Raw genomic sequence first — 20,519 nt, forward strand, 5'->3', positions numbered from 1 at the left:
CCTGTACCCCAAAACCCAAACCCAGCCCTAAAACCTAAAAATACCCCTGTACCCCAAAACACAAACCCAGCCCTGAACCCTAAAAATACCCCTGTACCCCAAAAATCAAACCCAGCCCTGAAACCTAAAAATACCCCTGTACCCCAAAACCCAAACCCAGCCCTGAAACCTAAAAATACCCCTGTACCTCAAAACCAAAACCCAGCCCTGAAACCTAAAAATACCCCTGTACCCCAAAATACAAACCCAGCCCTAAAACCTAAAAATACCCCTGTACCCCAAAACCTAAACCCAGCCCTGAAACCTAAAAATACCCCTGTACCTCAAAACCCAAACCCAGCCCTAAAACCTAAAAATACTCCTGTACCCCAAAACACAAACCCAGCCCTAAAACCTAAAAATACCCCTGTACCCCAAAACCTAAACCCAGCCCTGAAACCTAAAAATACCCCTGTACCCCAAAACCTAAACCCAGCCCTAAAACTTAAAAATATCCCTGTACCCCAAAACCCAAACCCAGCCCTGAAACCTAAAAATACCCCTGTACCTCAAAACCAAAACCCAGCCCTGAAACCTAAAAATACCCCTGTACCCCAAAATACAAACCCAGCCCTAAAACCTAAAAATACCCCTGTACCCCAAAACCTAAACCCAGCCCTGAAACCTAAAAATACCCCTGTACCTCAAAACCCAAACCCAGCCCTAAAACCTAAAAACACTCCTATACCCCAAAATACAAACCCAGCCCTAAAACCTAAAAATACTCCTGTACCCCAAAACACAAACCCAGCCCTAAAACCTAAAAATACCCCTGTACCCCAAAACCTAAACCCAGCCCTGAAACCTAAAAATACCCCTGTACCCCAAAACCTAAACCCAGCCCTAAAACTTAAAAATACCCCTGTACCCCAAAACCCAAACCCAGCCCTTAGACCTAAAAATACCCCTGTACCCCAAAACCCAAACCCAGCCCTGAAACCTAAAAATACCCAAAAACCCCAAAACATATACCTCAGTACCCCAAATCATATACTCCTATACTCATACTTATTTTTAAAATTACTTAAATTAATATATTTAATTTATAATATAAAAAAACAAATATATTTATTTATAATTAACAATAATTAAATTAATTAAATAATATAAAAAAAATAAAACAATTATATACTTACCTATACTTACGTTGTAATGGCATGCATTGTAATAGCATCTGCTATGTAATGTCATGCGTTGTAAAGGCATGCGATGTAATGGATCCAGCGTTGTAAAAGTTGCGTTGTAATAGAATCCCGTTGTAAAAGTTGCGATGTAACGGTGCAATACCTTCCGGGTGCTTTTACGCCGTGCGTATAACGCGGTGGCGGCTACGCGATACGTCACGATCATGTTTTCATTTGCGATATTGGCGCTTACGGGGCGCTCACCGGGGGCGTCCACCGGGAGCGCTCCAAGGAAAAAAAATGTTTTAAAAAAATATATAAAAAAAAAAATTGCCAAAATTGTAGGGACTGGTAGCCCGATGTGCCTTTGCTATGTCTCAAGATATATGCTCAAGTGGTTTTTACGAAAATTAACTTTGAAAAAATATATATTGAGCTACATTGGGCTATATATATGTTAGAGCCCAAATGTAGCCCAATGTAGCCCAAAGATGGCCACCAGAGACAAAAAAATTGTAGCCCAAATATCAGCCAGATGTAGCCCAAATATAGCCCAATGACAGAATGTCACAGAGTGTTCTAAAGAACAACTAGAGCGCTAACAGTCTTACTTATAAATTGAGACTTATAGTTAGGGATTAACATTTAAATAACCATTGAAATTCACTGAAAAAAACATAGGTTTCACACCAGTTATAGTTAGGAATTAGCATTTAAAAAACCTATGAAATTCACTGAAAAAACCATAGGTTTCACACCAGTTATAGTTAGGAATTAGCATTTAAAAAACCTATTAAATTCACTGAAAAAACCATAGGTTTCACACCAGTTATAGTTAGCTGGAAATTTTACTGACATAAAACCATTGAAATTCCACGTTATAGTTAGTTGGACTCACCATAACTTGCGCATGTAATGCACTGCTGATGACGTCACATATTACATCACTCATGACATCACTGATGACACCATCCTTGTGACAGAGTGACAGACCTCCTTTCAGTGTAATGTAACCCTAGAAACACATATTCAAAAATAGAAACTAAAATTTTCAAAAAAATAGAGATACCCATACCAGTTACAACAACCAATTCAGTAATACCACCATCTATATACACATCCACTCATTCACCAACAGTTCTATATAGTCACTCATACATATATTCACTCATCATATGTAGTGAAACACCTACACATCCTGTACACACCGACAGTCATCCAAAAGTTACTCACACACATACTCACACATGCAAATAAACTATTGAACATCCATTTATTTGCATATACAGCTATACACCCACTACCACTTTACTTCTAAGGAAACTTACACATACTTACTCTCTAAAACAATCACTTATAGAAACACATACTTATTTAAACAGGAACTCTTACAATCTCTCACTCTCACATATACTCACTTATATACATCAATACTCACATATACTAGATTAAAACATATGTCGTTACTGATAAAGACACTAGTGAGACAGTCATTCACTCACTAACACACACATATACACACTCATCCACCCATACAGTCCTGCACATATGCTGTCTTCAAAACACATACAAACAGTGAGTCAGTCTGTCGTAATTTGACAGTAATCGGGTTAGCGTTAAGCTTTGCTACACAAATTTCTCCCTATCTTGACTATGGTGTTTGGAGGCCATTTTGAGAAACACTGGCGTCCATTTTAAATGAACGTGCTGCCTCGTGGTCAGCATGCCCTTTTGCCCTTTCTCTGTACCACTGACCACGTAAATTTGCCCAGCAACAGGCTATTTTTAGTACTGGTCAAGCTTGCACATGCGTAGTCAAACCCTCTGTACTAGTGGACAGTCATCACTTAGGAATGTTCTCTCAAACTGACCAGTGGTGTTGTAACTCCTCCCATGAGTTGGCTGTGTTCCAAAAATGACCTTATATGTACCTAAACTGAGAAAATGTGTTCCGCCTACTCTTTTTATTACTGTAAAACTGTATAAAAGAGGTCTCACATCGATGTTCGGTGTGATACTTCTTGCATTACCGAAGGGTGCTGTAGGAATGTACCACCACCCCATGGGGTCTTAATAAACTTGTCTTTTGCATTTTCCAGTTTCCGTGCCAACGTCTGTTTTATGGTGTAGCGGGTTTTGCGGAATATGTAGGCCTGGAGAACCCAATACCACAAATTGGCGACCACGAAGGGACTCATCGGCGACTCGGATGCCCGAAGGCGAGGTCGTGACGAAGGACTGGAAACTCGCCATGGACGCCTACGCTGCCACTGAGTGACCGAGTCTTGGCACCCACTGTGTTTTCTTCCTTTCCTTCTGATCTGACCTTCCAGGTGGCGCCGGTCCTCGACTGAGATCCTGATAGTTCGAGTTGTCGTACAGTGCCAGTTTGGCTGATTCGATTAAAGAACTTGGCAGTTGGAACCTGGATATTTGAGAATTTGGTAAGCTTGTGATTGGTAAGATAGTCTACGGACGCTTACTGTGGCTCTTTGAATATGTTTTGAGTTAGCTAACATTTGGTTCTATGATTTGAGTTATATGTGCAGTGCACTTCACATAGGCGGGCATGTGGAGATATTTCTCTAGATTTGTATTTGTTTGAACGGCACACCTTGTGTGAAGCATATTAAGTGCCATTTTTGTGATATCGCGTTTTCATGATATTTTGGCATGCCCGTTTTAAGCACACTCCGAGGAATGTGCTGTCTTGGAAAAGGTACCAATTATCGATTAAATGAATCTCAGCCGGCTCCCCCAGAGGGGACCCCTAATCGTGAAATGTACGTTAAATTTGGCATTCCCCCTATTCTATACAGTACATTGTGGCATAGATACACTAAGTCTGATCCCGAATTGCAATGGCCACTACATGGGTCGTTTGATTTACGAAAGGTTCAGTATGTGGAGCAATGTTTTTTTCAGCGCAGGTCTAGACAAGATATGTTTGATTGTGTACGTATGTGGGAGTAAGTGGTGCGTGAACGAATGAAGCGTGAATTAGCCTTGGCGGACAAAGAGCAGCGGAAGGCTGCTCGGGATAAGGCTTTACAGCTGGAGGAGAAAGAGTTGCAGGAAAAGAAAGAGAGGGAGGCACGGGAACGTAATTTGCAAACGAATGGCCAATTTCCTATTCGACGTCCTCTTTACCCTGTCCTTACTAATGAAATTGATGATTTTTCATTAATAGATCGTTGCCCGCCTCCGTATGTTCCACCTACGGCCCCCGCTGAGGATTCGGGCGGAGATGATCAAGGAGGTAGTCGTATTAGGTCAACTGCTAGTGAAGCTGCGGAATTGCGCAGTTTTGCTCGCAAACTCAATTTGAACACAATAACTATTGCAGAGATTAATGACCAAATGCATAAGTGGTCCGAGCGAGAACAGTTGTATTTCTTGAGCCAGTTTGGAGATGAAGTCGTCGAACGATTTAGAAAGTATTCGGATGATTTGGAGCCTAAGGATGTATCAGTTGGTCGTGAGGATATGCATAAAGGTCTTTTTGTAATTGCAGATGCGGATCGGTTTTTCCAACGGTTGGTCCAGCTACGGGATGAGGCGTCAAGGTTACGGGAAGCGAGAAAAGCATCAGATGTGCCTGCGCCGGGATCGATGGAGCAGTCCAAAGACTGTTCTATCTTTGGAGCAGATAAGAGTTCTACAGTTCATGTTATGCCTATGCGTGAAGCTGCACCTTTGTATGTCCCTCCTAAAGGGCAAGGTACAAGCGATGACAAAATGTCTGGGGATGCAAAGGGTTATTTTATATATAATTTGGTTTATACACTGTGGAATAGAGCAGATGTTATGGCATTAAAAAATGCTTTGCCTGACCCTCGTAAGAATCCGGCAGCTTTCTATGAAGGAGTAGAAGGGGCTATTTCTTCGTGTGTTATGACGTTAGTTGATATCGATCTTTTCTTTGAGTTAATATTGCCTCCTGATATGTGGAGGGCGATTCGTAAGTTCGATGATCGAGCGATCCTGGGGGCGGATTGGAAAGCTTTATCCCAAGCTGATTTAGACAGGAAGCCTGCATGTAAGCCATGTCAATTAATCTTAGATCTCCCGACGGCTATTTTGAATAAATTAAAAACGCTTGTTCCCCCTAAAAAGATTGATTGGACCATGCTAGCCTCTTGTAAACAGAAGGCGGATGAGTCGGTTTCAGAATTCTTCTCACGTTTTGAAGAGGCATTTCATGACTACAGTGGGCAGTTACTAACAGAAGATACGGGTAGGCATTTGTTCGTTGATAAGTATGTAGCGAATCTCCTACCGGAGATTTCAAAACGCTTAAAGACTAGTGAAAGTTCTTGGACCACTGCGACGCCTGCCTCTTTATTGACTATGGCCCAATATTATGAGCGACAGGAATTGGAGGCTAAAGAAAGTACTGATAAGAAAGCGAAGGAATTAAAGACGAAGATGATGTTGGCTCAGGTTTATGCTGCACAACCGAGAGGGAATGATAGAGGTAGGCGTGGATCGTATGGTACGTCTTCCGTTCGTACCGACATTGCTGAGGATCAGTGTGCATACTGCAAGGAGTTTGGACATTGGGCCTCAGACTGTCCGGTGCTTCGAGAACAACGTAATCAGCGTGGTCGAGGAGGTGGAAGGACACAGAATAGTTATTCAGGAGCGAGGGGTGGAGCGAGTGATCATGGCAGGTTTGAAGCGAGGGGTCGTGGTCAGGCCGATAATACTTTTGATCGACGGAATCAGTATCAGATAGCGGAGGGTGAGAATGTAGAGTCTCAGGACTATGTACATGCATAGGCTTGCGTAGGATGGGGTGTGGAATCGGTTGAAGTACCAGTAGATCAAAGAGGTCCATATGTATCAGCGGGCGTTTTGGGTTCTACTGATCAGTTCCTGGTTGATACAGGAGCTACTCATAGTGCTCTGTCTAAAAACTTGGTTCCAAGGGCTCCCCTGTCTGGTGAAATGATTACATCGATAGGGTTCGATGGAACCCCCTCTCTTAGCCCATTGTCACAACCCCTTACATTTTACATTGACAGATTCTTTGGTCCGTGCCCGTTCTTATTGTCACCAAACACCCCAGACAATATTATGGGAATAGATATGCTTAAATATTTTCGAGCAACAATACGCTGCACTCCTGAAGGGGTGCGGGTTATTTTGAATGACAATTACCCAGATGTAGAGAGATTGTACCCCATGCAAGAGATCAAGGCGTTAGCCTCTCTCCCAAACACGTTATGGGCTACTTCAGACACGGATGTGGGACAAATGCTTATTCCCCCTATTCGAATAACTGTAAAGGAGGGAGCGTCTCTGCCTCGTGTACCACAGTATAAAATCTCCAGGGAAGGTGAAGTTGCCTTAACGCATATTGTACACGATTTGATTATTGCAGGCGTCGTGGAGGAAGTTCCCAATAATGTCTGTAACAGCCTTATTCTTCCGATTTTAAAGAAGGATACTGATGACAAAGTCTATCGATGTATTATTGATCTGAGAGAAATTAACAAGATAGTAGTGCCCCAATACTCGGTGGTGTCTGATATTACCACCTTACTTACTTTGATTCCGCCCACAGCCACCACATTCACCGTGATTGACCTGAAAAATGCCTTCTTCTTTTCTATTCCCATCCACCCTGATAGCCGATATCTATTTGGCTTCACATTAAATAATAAATCGTATAGATTTTGTCGAGTTCCTCAAGGCTATACAGAAAGTCCTATCATTTATAGCCAGGCTCTAAAAAGACAGCTTGATTCTTTCGATCTAAAATCTGGAGTTGCTCTCATTCAATATGTCGATGACATTTTACTGGCAGCAGATTCGCAGGAACAGTGTGAAGAGAGTAGTCTTGCTTTGCTTTCCTTTCTTGCTCAGAATAATCACAAGGTTTCGAGGAAAAAGCTTCAATATTGTAGACCAAAGGTGACCTACCTCGGTCATCTTTTGTCTAAGGAGGGGCGTGCACTGACATCTGATCGAATCCAGGCGATTTTAGATACACCAGTCCCTCGCACTCAGAGAGATGTGCGTGCTTTTATAGGCCTGACGTCTTTTTGTAGGCAGTGGATAATGGGGTTTTCACACATTATAAAACCTTTGTTAGCATTATTGTCCAAGACTACACCAATGCCCCTTGAATGGACAGATGAATGTCAGAACACTTTTGAACAATTGAGACAAGCCCTTTGTTCTGCACCAGTGTTAGGTACACCAGATTATACGAAGATTTTTACACTATATGTGCACGAGAAGGATGGGTGTGCATTGTCAGTCTTAGTGCAGGCACACGGGGATAAGCAGAGACGTTGCGCGTATTTCTCAGCAGTACTTGACCCCGTAGCACGAGGATTACCTGGGTCTTTCCGAGCAGTTGCAGCAACAGCAGTGGCCATACGACAGAGTGAGGGAATAGTTTTGTCACACAAATTGTTGGTGTTAGTTCCCCATGCGGTAGATGCTCTGCTAAACCAAACAAAAACTCAGTACCTCACGAGTGCACGTTTTAACAGGATATGAGCTAACACTGTTGGCGCCGCATATCACACTAAAGAGATGTGCTACTCTGAACCCTGCTACTTTATTGTCGTATCCAGTTGCTGAGGGCCAGGAGGAAGAACACCATGATTGTGTTTTCCTGGCTGAAGAACAAACAAAGGGTCATGTCGACTTACAGGATACGCCACTTCCAGATGTGGATGGGGAACTGTGGGTTGATGGATCGTGTTTGAGGCTGCCAGGTGGTACAACTTCCGCAGCATATGCGATCATGACATTTAAGACAGTGGTAGAAGCAGCACGAATACCACAGAAATCGGCCCAAGCAGCGGAATTGCAAGAGCATGTGAATTAAGCGCTGGTTTATGTGTGAATATCTACACTGATAGCCGGTAGGCCTTTGGAGTAGCGCATGATTTTGGCCTATTCTGGAGAGAGCGAGGGTTTTTTACTTCACACGGAGTGCACATCATGCACGGAGAGCTAGTGCGTGATCTCTTGAATGCGTTACTATGTCCTAAGAAAGTGGCGATCATTAAATGTGGTGCACATAAGAAAGTGACAGACAAAGTAGGACAAGGAAATGCCTTTGCCGATCACATAGCGAGGGAAACTGCTATGTCACGAAATGCCTCGCCAATGTATGTAGTGAAATCGCAGGCTGAGCAATGGCATGATGCTAGAGAGGAGATACTAGACATTCAGAAATCAGCGTCTGAAGCAGAACTCGCAACCTGGGCAACGGAGGGAGTGTTGGACGATGAGGGGTGTTGGAGAAGCAAAGATATGGAGAGATGGAAATTGCCTGCAGCTTACTTGCAAGCAATGGTTCAAATGACACATGGATTGGCACTTGTTGGAGCTCTCGCAATTACTAGATTGCTTACACGAGTCTGGGAGCATCCTGAGATTGCCAATACGGCCAAATGAGTAGTGCAGACTTGTCTGATATGCTTGCAGCACAATCCTGCTAAAGGGACGTATACTCCGAAAGGAGGGTTTGTTCCACCGACTGCACCATTTGAAGTGCTACAAATGGATTATATCCAGCTTGAGCGTTGCAATAACTTTAAGTATGTCTTAGTGGTGGTGTGTGCTTTCAGTGAATGGATTGAGGCCTTCCCCACGAAGGATAATACAGCGCTGACTACAGCTAAGGTGCTGCTCAAAGAGTACTTCCCGCGCTATGGTGTTTGTACATTTTTGTGGAGCGATAATGGTCCTCATTTTGTTGGGAAAATTGTGGAATATGTCATGAAGGGATTGGGAATTCAGCAAAAATTCCATGCTGTATTTCATCCGCAGTCAGCAGGTCTGATGGAAAGGTACAACGTTACTTTGAAGTTAAAGCTAGCAAAGATCGTGGCATCCACGTCTTTGAAATGGCCGGATGCTCTGCCTTTGGCATTGCTATCTATTAGATCAGTACCCCAGTCCCGAACTGGCCTCACACCTTATGAAGTGGTGTTTGGAAGGCCTATGAATATATGGGGAGTTCCTAAGCCTCGATTGTTACATGATGTGCCTTGTATAATGATGAACGATTATTTGGCACGATTAACAAGTGATTTACTTTCTATTCATCAACAGGTTCGAGAAGCGCTCCCCGATAACTCCATTGGAGAGGCTCACAATCTTCGTCCCGGCGACCATGTAATTGTCCGGTCCTTTGAGAGAACAAGCAGCTTGGAGCCGAGGTGGCGTGGCCCCGAGCAAGTGCTACTAGCGACACGAACGGCTGTGCGAGTTACTAACAGGAAACGATGGGTGCATTCGACTCATTGTTGTTGTGTCTCTCCGGATCTGGTGAGCCCAACGGTGCTGTCTGATTATCGAGACATCTTGGATGATGAGAAGAGCCCAGCTGTTACGTCTACTGAATCGGAGGGAGCCTTCCCGGACCATACCGTCTCTGGTAGAGAGAGATATAATCTACGGCCAAGAGAAGCAATTGTTTTGTGCGAGACTGGTTGAGTTACCGCTCCAGGTTTGTGAAACAGATGCCGGGAATATCAAGGGGGGGGATCAGTTCTGCTGAGTGTAGCGACACCCGTCTTGAATCTCGGAGAAGAAACCAACGGCTGCCTCGGAGCTCAGCACTCACATTTTTATTTTTTAGTTGCTTACTTTTTGAGACATTTGTACTTTGAACTATGGCGTCTTCTACGATGTGAAATAAGAGAATTTTTGGTGCAGTACTTTTTGTGATGACAATTGTGGTGATAGCAGTAATAGCTTGGGTGGTAGAACTACTGGTGCCGGCAAGAGAACATTTATTGCCTACTACCCCGATTCCATCTGAACATTTTCATTTTACTTTGCCTTATCATGAAGAACGACACAGACAGACTTATCTGAATAATAGTTTCATCCAGATTCTGCATCACACCCATAATATGACGAACACTTCAAACTGTTGGGTATGTGGAATGTTGCCTGGACATCAAAAGAAAGGAGGCACTCCGCTTATTCCTCTCCCGTTTTCTCACAATGGTTCCTGTAATGCTTGGTACACTCTTTTGTTCACTTTGAGATGGCCAACAAAGGGTGGGCTACTTTTCCGACTTAATAAAGTCTGTTTTAATGATCGAGATGGGTATCCACAAGCTGAAGGAACTAAATTTGAATGGGAAGAATATCGACCAGATAATGTATCCTCGCCTCGAATTTATACTAATCAAAGAAATGTAAATATGTCTAGTCTTCATGTGATTACAGTCATTGATACCAAAGCAGATCTATGTGTCCGTAATAAAGGTACAATCCCAGTAGGAAGAAGTGAATGTAACACTACTCTCACCTTTGACACTCCAAATGGTATTACCTTTGTGGCTTCACGAAATACCGTCTCCCTATAGGATGGTTAGGAACATGTTATATATCCTTTGTATTACCTCCTGTGTTTATCGTCCCGCCTATGTACCATAATGATTTTGTGCTCTATCATGATTTTATATTAAATAGAGTGAAGAGAACATTAGCCCTCGACGATATTGACCAGACTGATACTTCTCTGCAGCAATATGTTGATTTTAATTTAGGTTTCTTCTTATTTGTTGGCGCTGCCCTAAATAGCAGAAAAATTAGACGACTGACACGTGTTGTGAAGCTGTTGCTAATGAGACAGTTTTTGCTTTAGGGAACTTAACTGAGGAACTTCAAATTACCAGAATTGTAACGCTTCAGAACCGAATGGTTCTAGACGTTGTGTTAGCTGATCGTGGGGGTGCGTGCCGCATTATCGGAAGTAGTTGCTGCGTGTACGTGCCAGATAATTCTCCCTCTGTATATGATGCTATTTCTAAATTACGTAAAATAGCTGCTGAGATACATCCTGATAATGGTACTTGGACACTTTCGGGGTGGTTTTGGACACTGCTTAGCACTTGGGGCTGGAAATTGTTAACTATCCTATGTGTAATTATTGGAATACTATTCTTTCTATGTTTGTGTATTCAGTGCGGCCCTATGTTATGTTCCATGTGCCTTTCTGCTTGTATTCCCTCCAAACGAGCTATTGTTAAGAATGACCAAATCTTTCATAGAGAAGTAGCAAACATTATGTTGATAAATATTGATGACGAATATTCTGATTATGTCCACTATGAGGTAGCTTCAGCTAAACGCTAAAAGGGTCGTCTGTCGTAATTTGACAGTAATCGTGTTAGCGTTAAGCTTTGCTACACGAATTTCCCCCTATCTTGACTATGGTGTTTGGAGGCCATTTTGAGAAACACTGGCGTCCATTTTAAATGAACGTGCTGCCTCGTGGTCAGCATGCCCTTTTGTCCTTTCTCTGTACCACTGACCACGTAAATTTGCCCAGCAACAGGCTATTTTTAGTACTGGTCAAGCTTGCACATGCGTAGTCAAACCCTCTGTACTAGTGGACAGTCATCACTTAGGAATGTTCTCTCAAACTGACCAGTGGTGTTGTAACTCCTCCCATGAGTTGGCTGTGTTCCAAAAATGACCTTATATGTACCTAAACTGAGAAAATGTGTTCCTCCTACTCTTTTTATTACTGTAAAACTGTATAAAAGAGGTCTCACATCGATGTTCGGTGTGATACTTCTTGCATTACCGAAGGGTGCTGTAGGAATGTACCACCACCCCATGGGGTCTTAATAAACTTGTCTTTTGCATTTTCCAGTTTCCGTGCCAACGTCTGTTTTATGGTGTAGCGGGTTTTGCGGAATATGTAGGCCTGGAGAACCCAATACCACAAGTCATTAATGCATCTATGTGCTAAGTAATACCCCCACCAAACCATACAGACACTCATACTGATACTTAAAAAACATCTAATAACCCATATACACACACATGTAGCTACTCACCAACCCATGCAGCCAATTATACACAAAGTGAAACACTGATACATATATTTAAATATTTAAACATTGCTCACTAATATATGTATTCACCAAGATACACTTATTAAGCCAGTTAACCAATCAATTTTTTTTTTAAAAAAACATCCTTTTAGACACTTATTTAAACATTTATTCTTCCATCGACCTTTACATATACATATATAAAACATATTTATTTTTCAGAAAGACACACATTCACTGGATGGTGTCATCAGTGATGTCATGAGTGATGTCACTGACCATGTCATGAGTGATGTAATATGTGACGTCATCAGCAGTGCATTACACGCGCAAGTTATAGTGAGTCCAACTAACTATAACGTGGAATTTCAATGGTTTTATGTCAGTAAAATTTCCAGCTATCTATAACTGGTGTGAAACCTATGTTTTTTTCAGTGAATTTAATAGATTTTTTAAATGCTAATTCCTGACTATAACTGGTGTGAAACCTATGGTTTTTTCAGTGAATATATGTATGTATATATATATATATATTACCTACTGGCGGTCGCCAGTAGGTATATATAGTTAGGATTTTTTCCCTATGGGATTTCTGAAAATTCTATGTCTAATAACTTTGGCGTTTGTGGACGGAATTGGCTGAAATTTTCTGGAAAATGGCACATTTTGTTTCTGAGCAGCTCCTGGAAATTTGGGGGGTGTTCGGCAAGGGGGGGCTGAGATAAAAGGGGGGTCCCAAAACGCGTTTTTCCCATGTTAATTTCCATAGGGCGGTTGGCCTCACTTTTAGCCCGAACGGCTGAATGGATTTCCACCAAACTTGGCAAAATTGTAGGGACTGTTAGCCTGATGTGCCTTTGCTAGGTCTCAATATATGTGCTTCAGTGGATTTTGAGAAATTAACGTTTAAAACAAGATATATATCTGTAACAGCGCTCCGGGCTGCGCTCCGGTTCGCGAACTTTTCGCGTATCGGAACTTTGCGAAGCGAAGCTGATTGGCTCTCCGGTGTCTGTCAACATTCTAAACAGTCCGGAGCGGCCGCCATCTTGTCTCTCGGTAGGATCGAGAGACAAGAGGAGGCCAAAACAAAGGGGGAAATTACCATAAGGGGGCATAGTAGATCCTCGTTGACCCCCTAGGTTTTATGTGGAGGTTTTAAAAGGGCCCAGGAGGGTCAAAAAAAAAAGATTTTTTTTTTGCGTGGTAAGCGCCAAGTTCGCGAACCGGAAAGCGTTCTGGGCAGCGTACTATAAGGATAAAAGAATGATAGACTTTTCTAATACTGTATGTTAATTATTTGTTGTTTTTGTTGTTTTTTTTTGTTTTCTTTATTTTAAATTTTTATTTTTTATTTTGATTGTGTGTCATAATTCATTAAATTTTTAACATTCAATAAACATATAAAAATAAATAATGTGTCAAAAAAATTTTGAATTAAGAAATTAAAATTTATTTTTCATTTTGTTTTTCAAAATTTAAAAGAAAATCTAAAAAATCGTGATCATTTTTTTCTTCATTTTTTAGTAAAAAATCAACTGCATCTACGCATTGCACAAGTTCATTATTTATTGTGTCGTCGTAGAAATCCATGTAATCTTGTGTCTCAATTTTTTCTTCTGTTTCAGTTTTCATGTTGTTTTGTTGTTCTTCCATTTTCAATTCTGAAAAATGAATTTTTAAAAAATATATCAGTACAGAAAGGGCATTGTTGGGTTTCAGTACAGATTGGCAGTTTGGTTATTTATATAGTGTTTTTTTCACAAAGAAAGGTGTCGCCTGCAATTAAGGTCTATTGCAGGGGGCCCCCTCCTTGGGCCTCCCATGGATGGTGTCAGGAGGTATAGGGGAGGGAGAAGGAGACGCTCCCTCAATTGCAAGGAGACCATTCACAGGCACTGAGGGGGCCCATTGTCCAGCATTTTTGCGCCCCCACAGTTTTAACTTTTAGACCACAATCAATTCTCACACCTATGAAGGTGTGAGATATGCGTGTGGATTTAAAGTTAAAACTGTGGGGGCGTCAAAATGCTGGACAATGGGGCCCCCTCAGTGCCTGTGAATGGTCTCCTTGCAAGGGGCCACTTATGTAAATTGGAGGGGGCTTCGCGCACGTTCCTTTTTAGCCTATGGTCTTGCAAATTCTTGGAATGGCTCTGCCATAACTAAAACAGAGTAGTCTATTTTTTTCTATAAGTATTACAGAGTGATAGAATATAATTCTCAGAAAATGTTTTTCTAATTAGGTTTCAGTACAGAACATACTTAAGTTTTATAAATAATATCTTACCTTTTAAATATAAGTTGAAGTTATCAGTTGATTTTTTGTTGTGCACTTCACGAAGTAGCAGTCAAAATGGCTGTGTTTCCTTCTCTTCCTTTATATATATTCAGGTATATAACCAATCAAATGTCAGGTAATAAAAGTAGAAAATGAAAGTAACATTTTCATTGGTTGTCAATTCCAACACTTCAGATGTGTTTTGTGAAGTAATTTACCTCACGGTACTTAGAGAGGTCTACAGGCTAAATGGCTAAATGAAATTTCAATCAAATTTGTGAAAATGAAAGGGATTGTTATGTAGTATGAGCTAATCTATATTTGGTGAGAGTGTCTCTAGTCGTTTTTCTGTAAATTACTTTCCCACCTTTTTTTAGGACCGCTTCCCGGAAAGCGGCTCGGTTAGCGAACCTTAAGCGTCACGGGAGTCCACCATTTTGTGTTTCGGTCACATTAAGATACAAGATGGAGGGCAAATAATGTTTAGAATGGGTAGAAGGGGTCATGGTAGACTTATCTTGACCCCCTAGGTTTACTGAGGGTGGCTGAGGAGGCTTATATGTGCGGAAAAAAAACATTTTTTTTAAAAATTCCGCGAGGTTAGCTTTCGGTTAGCGAACCGGGTAGCGCCCCGGGGAGCGTATTTTGTGGAAAATTAGTGAAAAAAGTTAGAAAAAAATAATAATTGTGAGTGATCAGATGAAGGGTAGCTCTGAGAAGAGCTTTTGGGTTTATGGTACATTTAGGTACTTATAAGTAGGTACCAATGCACAGTCTTAAATTCAGAATGAAAATTCTGTTGCCCTCATCTGAGAAGTGAACTCCATCTCCTCTGTAGATATCTTGCATGTAGTAACGCAAGTTATTGTTGTACAAGGAGCCCATTCCATGGTCTCTCATGAAAGCTGAAACAGATTTGTTTACATGCTTCCTCGCTTTCTCAATTTGTGGACAAAATTGGTTGGACCACCTCCATTTCTGTCTTTGGCATATATTGAAATATACCAAGGCAGTTTGAGGAAAAAGTGCCATTAATTGCTCAAAGGTGTCCTTTAAAAGCATTTCCAGACCTACCCCAGTCAAAGTGCCCAAATCATTACCTCCACAGTGCACAATTAACAGGTCAGGTTTTGGCAAATGCATAAAGGTTTTCACCAATGGTATCAATTGGTGACATTTTAATCCTCTTTGGCCCAACCACTTAATTTCCACATCTTGTAAATTGAGGTTAGGTAAATTTCTGTTCTCAGCATACCTTTGAGCCCAGTGGATGTAACTATGTCCAACAATCCAGACATTAAACATGGTGGGAGAAGGTTGTGCTGCAGTCAGATGAAGTGTGGTAATGAAAGGGCAGTTGAAACAGTAGGAGTTTGTAAAGAAAAAAAACTGTGGATTTCCAATGCTAATGATTCATTAGCAGTGATTGGTGCATTTCCATTTCTGAAAACAGAAAGTTAGGGTGCATGGATGTGTTCTTTGAAAGATGTCATTTGAATGGTCAAGGAAGAAACATTTAATGAAAGATTGCACTGGATACGCAGGTGCACTGAGAGTTCAGAGTTCAATTGAAACATTGTTGTGTGAATTTGCAAAAATGAGAGGTCTTCCAGGAGGTGGTTGCTATGGAAAAAAGGCAGAGAGGGCAGAGGGGGGAAGGGTTTTGATTTGAAAAAAGTGAGGGAAGAGTTATGATTGGCTAATATGAGAGATATGTGAAATGAATATCTGTATTTCTGTGCTTTCAATAGCTGCAGCCTCTGGAGTGCATCCTTTTTCTTCTGCTGAAGACAATTTCGTGTATTTCTGAGACTGTTTTCAAAACTCAAAAAGTATTTGCTAAGGTGAGAAAAGATTTATTTAATTTAGATAGAGAATAGTATGATTTAAGGAGAAAATGATGAAGAAAGCTGTGTTTTTAAAATGTGGCTTTGTCTCTAGTGATATACAAATAGATTTTGTTTCTTTGAGAAATTGTAATTGCATATTCGGTGTAGCATTCTGGCATGCAGTAACACAAGTTATTGTTGTACATGGAGCCCATTCCATGGTCTCTTATGTAAGCTGAAACAGATATGTTGTTTTTAAAAACGATTTTTGAAATCAATTACATTTCTGGATATGTACTGCTAGAGCTTCATAGGTTGTTTTGGGTCATATTTATAAGGCATTTGACTGTCTTTGATTTCATTTTTTCCTTTTTAAATGGAAAGCATTCCTCATGGGGCAAGTGTCTTGTAAATACACTCCCACCTGTGCTTGGCAAATTTAGATTTTGATTATGGGAGTTACATAGCCATGTTAATAATGTCCAAAAAATGGTGCTAGGGCATTCCAGAAAACGCTTTCATGTGTCTCAAGGACATTTTCAGTCATTTCCTCTTGAATGCAGGTATACAATTGATTTATATGCTGTGTTTAAAAACGATTTTTTGAAATCAATTACATTTCTGGATATGTACTGCTAGAGCTTCATAGGTTGTTTTGGGTCATATTTATAAGGCATATGAGTGTCTATGATGTTATTTTTCCTTTTTAAATGGAAAGCGTTCTTCATGGTGCAAGTTTCTTGTAAATACGCTCCAACTTGCGGTTGGCAAATTTAGATTTTGATTATGGGAGTTACATAGCCATGTTAATAATGTCAAAAAAATGGTGTTAGGGCATTCCAAAAAACGCTTTCATGTGTCTCAAGGACATTTTCAGTCATTTCCTCTTGAATGCAGGTATACAATTGATTTATATGCTGTGTTTAAAAACGATTTTTTGAAATCAATTACATTTCTGGATATGTCCTGCTAGAGCTTCATAGGTTGTTTTGGGTCATATTTATAAGGCATTTGAGTGTCTATTATGTTATTTTACCCTTTTTAAATGGAAAGTGTACCTCATGGGGCAAGTTTCTTGTAAATACGCTCCCACTTGCGGTTGGCAAATTTAGATTTTGATTATGGGAGTTACATAGGCATGTTAATAATGTCCCAAAAATGGTGTAAGGGCATAATCAAAATCTAAATTTGCCAACCGCAGATTGAAAGTATGAAAAAATATTTTAAAAAGTTAACAAGAATTATAAGGTAAATGTTTTCTACTCTTTTTACCCGCAATGCACTGCTGATGATGTCACTGACCATGTCATGAATGATGTAATAAGAGGACATGACTTACTTCATTGGTAGGCCTTCACATGCATTATCTGCTCTGTATTCTTCAACAAGTGTAAAATTGATCTGTAACCCTGAGTAAGTCTCACCTTAAACAAACCTCAGGAGAGATCACACCTTATCGTCATCCTGAATTAATAAATAGATCTATTAAACAGTATCTCTGGTTTACTCCCTATAGCTGTCTTTCTTTTAACATTACTCTCTGTTTACTTCCCTTATACTAACTCTTCTTTTTTTTTAAAAAATATTTTTTTGGTTTGCTTCAAGTTCGCGAACCGGGCAGCGAACCGGAAAGCGAACCAAAAGAAATAGAGCTTGCCAGAGTGCTAAACATTCTAGCAATTTTATTTGAAAGGGGAGGTAGTTCTGAAAAGAACTTTTTTTTATGTTTTTGTTGTTTTATTTATTTATTTATTTTTTCTGAACATTTTTTGTTTTTTTTGTATTTTTAGAACAGTTTTATGTTTTTTTTGTGTTTTTCATGGAGGGGAAACAACAAAAAACAGGCATTGAAAAGGGCTCAACAGGAGCAAAAAAAAAATTACTGTTTGAGTGGGTTAGGGCAATTGTGGTTTTCGTACGCAATGTTGATTAATTTCACACTCATGTTCCCACATGAGAGCAGAGCACCACAATATATGCAGGTAAACTTCATGTGTTTGAAGTTTTGCTGTATGTTTGGCACAGTTTCCTGTGCCTCTCTTCCTGTCAAAGAGATAGTTAACGTTGACCTGGCCACAGGAGTTGTCGGGGTATTATCTTGCAGGTCCCTTAACTCTACCCGGCTGTAGTTTAATGGATGCCACCTGGCCATATGGCGATGCATAGTATAGTTGCCCATACTATACTTTTTATCAGTGCCTCTAGATAATCTGTATTTGCAAATGAGGCAGGTGGCATACTTCGCATTGACCTTCTTCTCCCCTTTAGGGATTGAAAAAAACTGCCATATGAAACTTGTTTTCCTTCGGGAAACACGGGGCAACTCCTGTATAGACTGTGGTTCATCTGTGTCCTCTTCTTCTAGGTCCTCCTCTTCCTCCTCTCTGTTGGAGATGAATTGAGATGATGGTCCTCTCTTCTCATGAGGAGGTTGAGGTGGTGGTGGGGGTCCACCAGCTGAAGCAAGGATAGAAGCCATTGCTGAAATACTGGAAAATGGTCTTTCTCTCACCAAGATGAAAGTCAGAGTGAGGAAAGAAGGAGGGGTTTTCATGATTTGGGAAAAGCAAAAGTTATGAACCAATGAAAAGTGTTATTTTTAGGTCACATGACCTAGTCATATAATCATTTGGAAACCAAAAGTGAAATGAACCAATGAAAAGTTTGATAAACAAGTCACATGACCTGTTCCGCTTACGTTACGCGGTGCGCGCCGCGTCCCGGATCGTTTCCGGTTCGCGGTCCGGAACACTTCCGGGAGCGCTAACGCGGCGCGTCAAAAGACGCATTACGCGACAATGATACGTTGCGCTTCCGCGACGCGTCACAGTTGCGCTAACGAAACGTTTACCGGTTCGCGGACTAGGTCGCGGCATCAAGATGAGCTAACGGAAAGCTTCCCGGTTCGCTTACCGGAAGCGAAGAAAAAAAATATTTAAAAAAAAATTATCAATAAACATCTAAAATATATTTTGGGATTTAAAGAAGAATACATTTTACAGCTACAGATGTTAGCTTTTAAAAAACCAATGAAATTCACAGAAAAAACCATAGGTTATAGACCATATATAGTTAGGAATTTGCATTTACAAAACCTTGAAAATTCATTGAAAAAACCATAGGTTATAGACCATATATAGTTAGGGATTAGCATTTACAAAACCTTATTTTACTCGCATAAAACCATTGAAATTTCATATATAGTTAGTTGCGCTAACTATATATCGCGCACCCGCAATCCACTGCTGATGATGTCACATACTACATCATTCATGACATGGTCAGTGACATCACTGATGACATCACTGATGACATCATCCAGTGACTGTATGTTTCTGTAAAGTTAAAATATGTCTTACATATTGAAGAATGAGTGGATGTATAAGTGTCTGGATGAATGACTGACTGTATGAGAGAGTGATTAAATGTGTCTCACTGAGTGCATGGGTTAGTGAGTAAACTGTCTTAATTTCTGCATCATTATATCTGTTGTTCTGTAAACTGCTGCATGTGTTGATCAGTAGCTATATGAGTAACTATATGGGTTATTGATTGGTTGCCCAAGTATTTGTATGGGAGACTGAGTGTGTGTGTGTGGCTGGGAGGTGTATGACTCTGTGCATAGATGTGTGAGCAGTTGATTCACTAGATGTATAGGTTCAAAAGTGCATGTGGAAACAGCTGTATGGGCGGTTGACTGTGTGCATGAGTGTATTGGTGAGTGAATGGATATCTCAGTGCAAAGTAAGTACATATGTAAAACACTTTACATGTGAGAGTTGACATATATAAATAACTGTGCATTAGAGCCAGTGAATTTGTGAGTGGCTGTATGGATCATTGTGAACTTGTATCAGGGATTGTATAAGAGAGTAAATGTGTGTTAGTATATGTTTGAATAAGTAAGGTGTGTATAACTGTATAGTTGAGGAAATGGAGGTGTGATTGATTCTTTGCATGACTGACTAGGTGTGTGAGTAACTCCATGGATGAGTGACAGTCTGTGAGTGTCTGTTTACACTGATTGTATCTAAGGTTATATTAGAGTCTGAACAGGTTCATCGTATTATCACATGAATGATATCATCAGTGATGTGATCAGTAATATCAAATGAGATGTCATCAGTGATGTCATTTGAGATGTCATCAGTGATGTCATTTGAGATGTCATCAGTGATGTCATCAGTGATGTCATTTGAGATGTCATCAGTGATGTCATCAGTGATGTCACTGACCATGTCATGAATGATGTAATATGTGACATCATCAGCAGTGGATTGCGGGTGCGCGATATATAGTTAGCGCAACTAACTATATATGAAATTTCAATGGTTTTATGCGAGTAAAATAAGGTTTTGTAAATGCTAATCCCTAACTATATATGGTCTATAACCTATGGTTTTTTCAATGAATATAT

This window comes from Lissotriton vulgaris, chromosome 5 (genome assembly GCF_964263255.1).
Source record: "Lissotriton vulgaris chromosome 5, aLisVul1.2, whole genome shotgun sequence".
NCBI lineage: Eukaryota > Metazoa > Chordata > Amphibia > Caudata > Salamandridae > Lissotriton > Lissotriton vulgaris.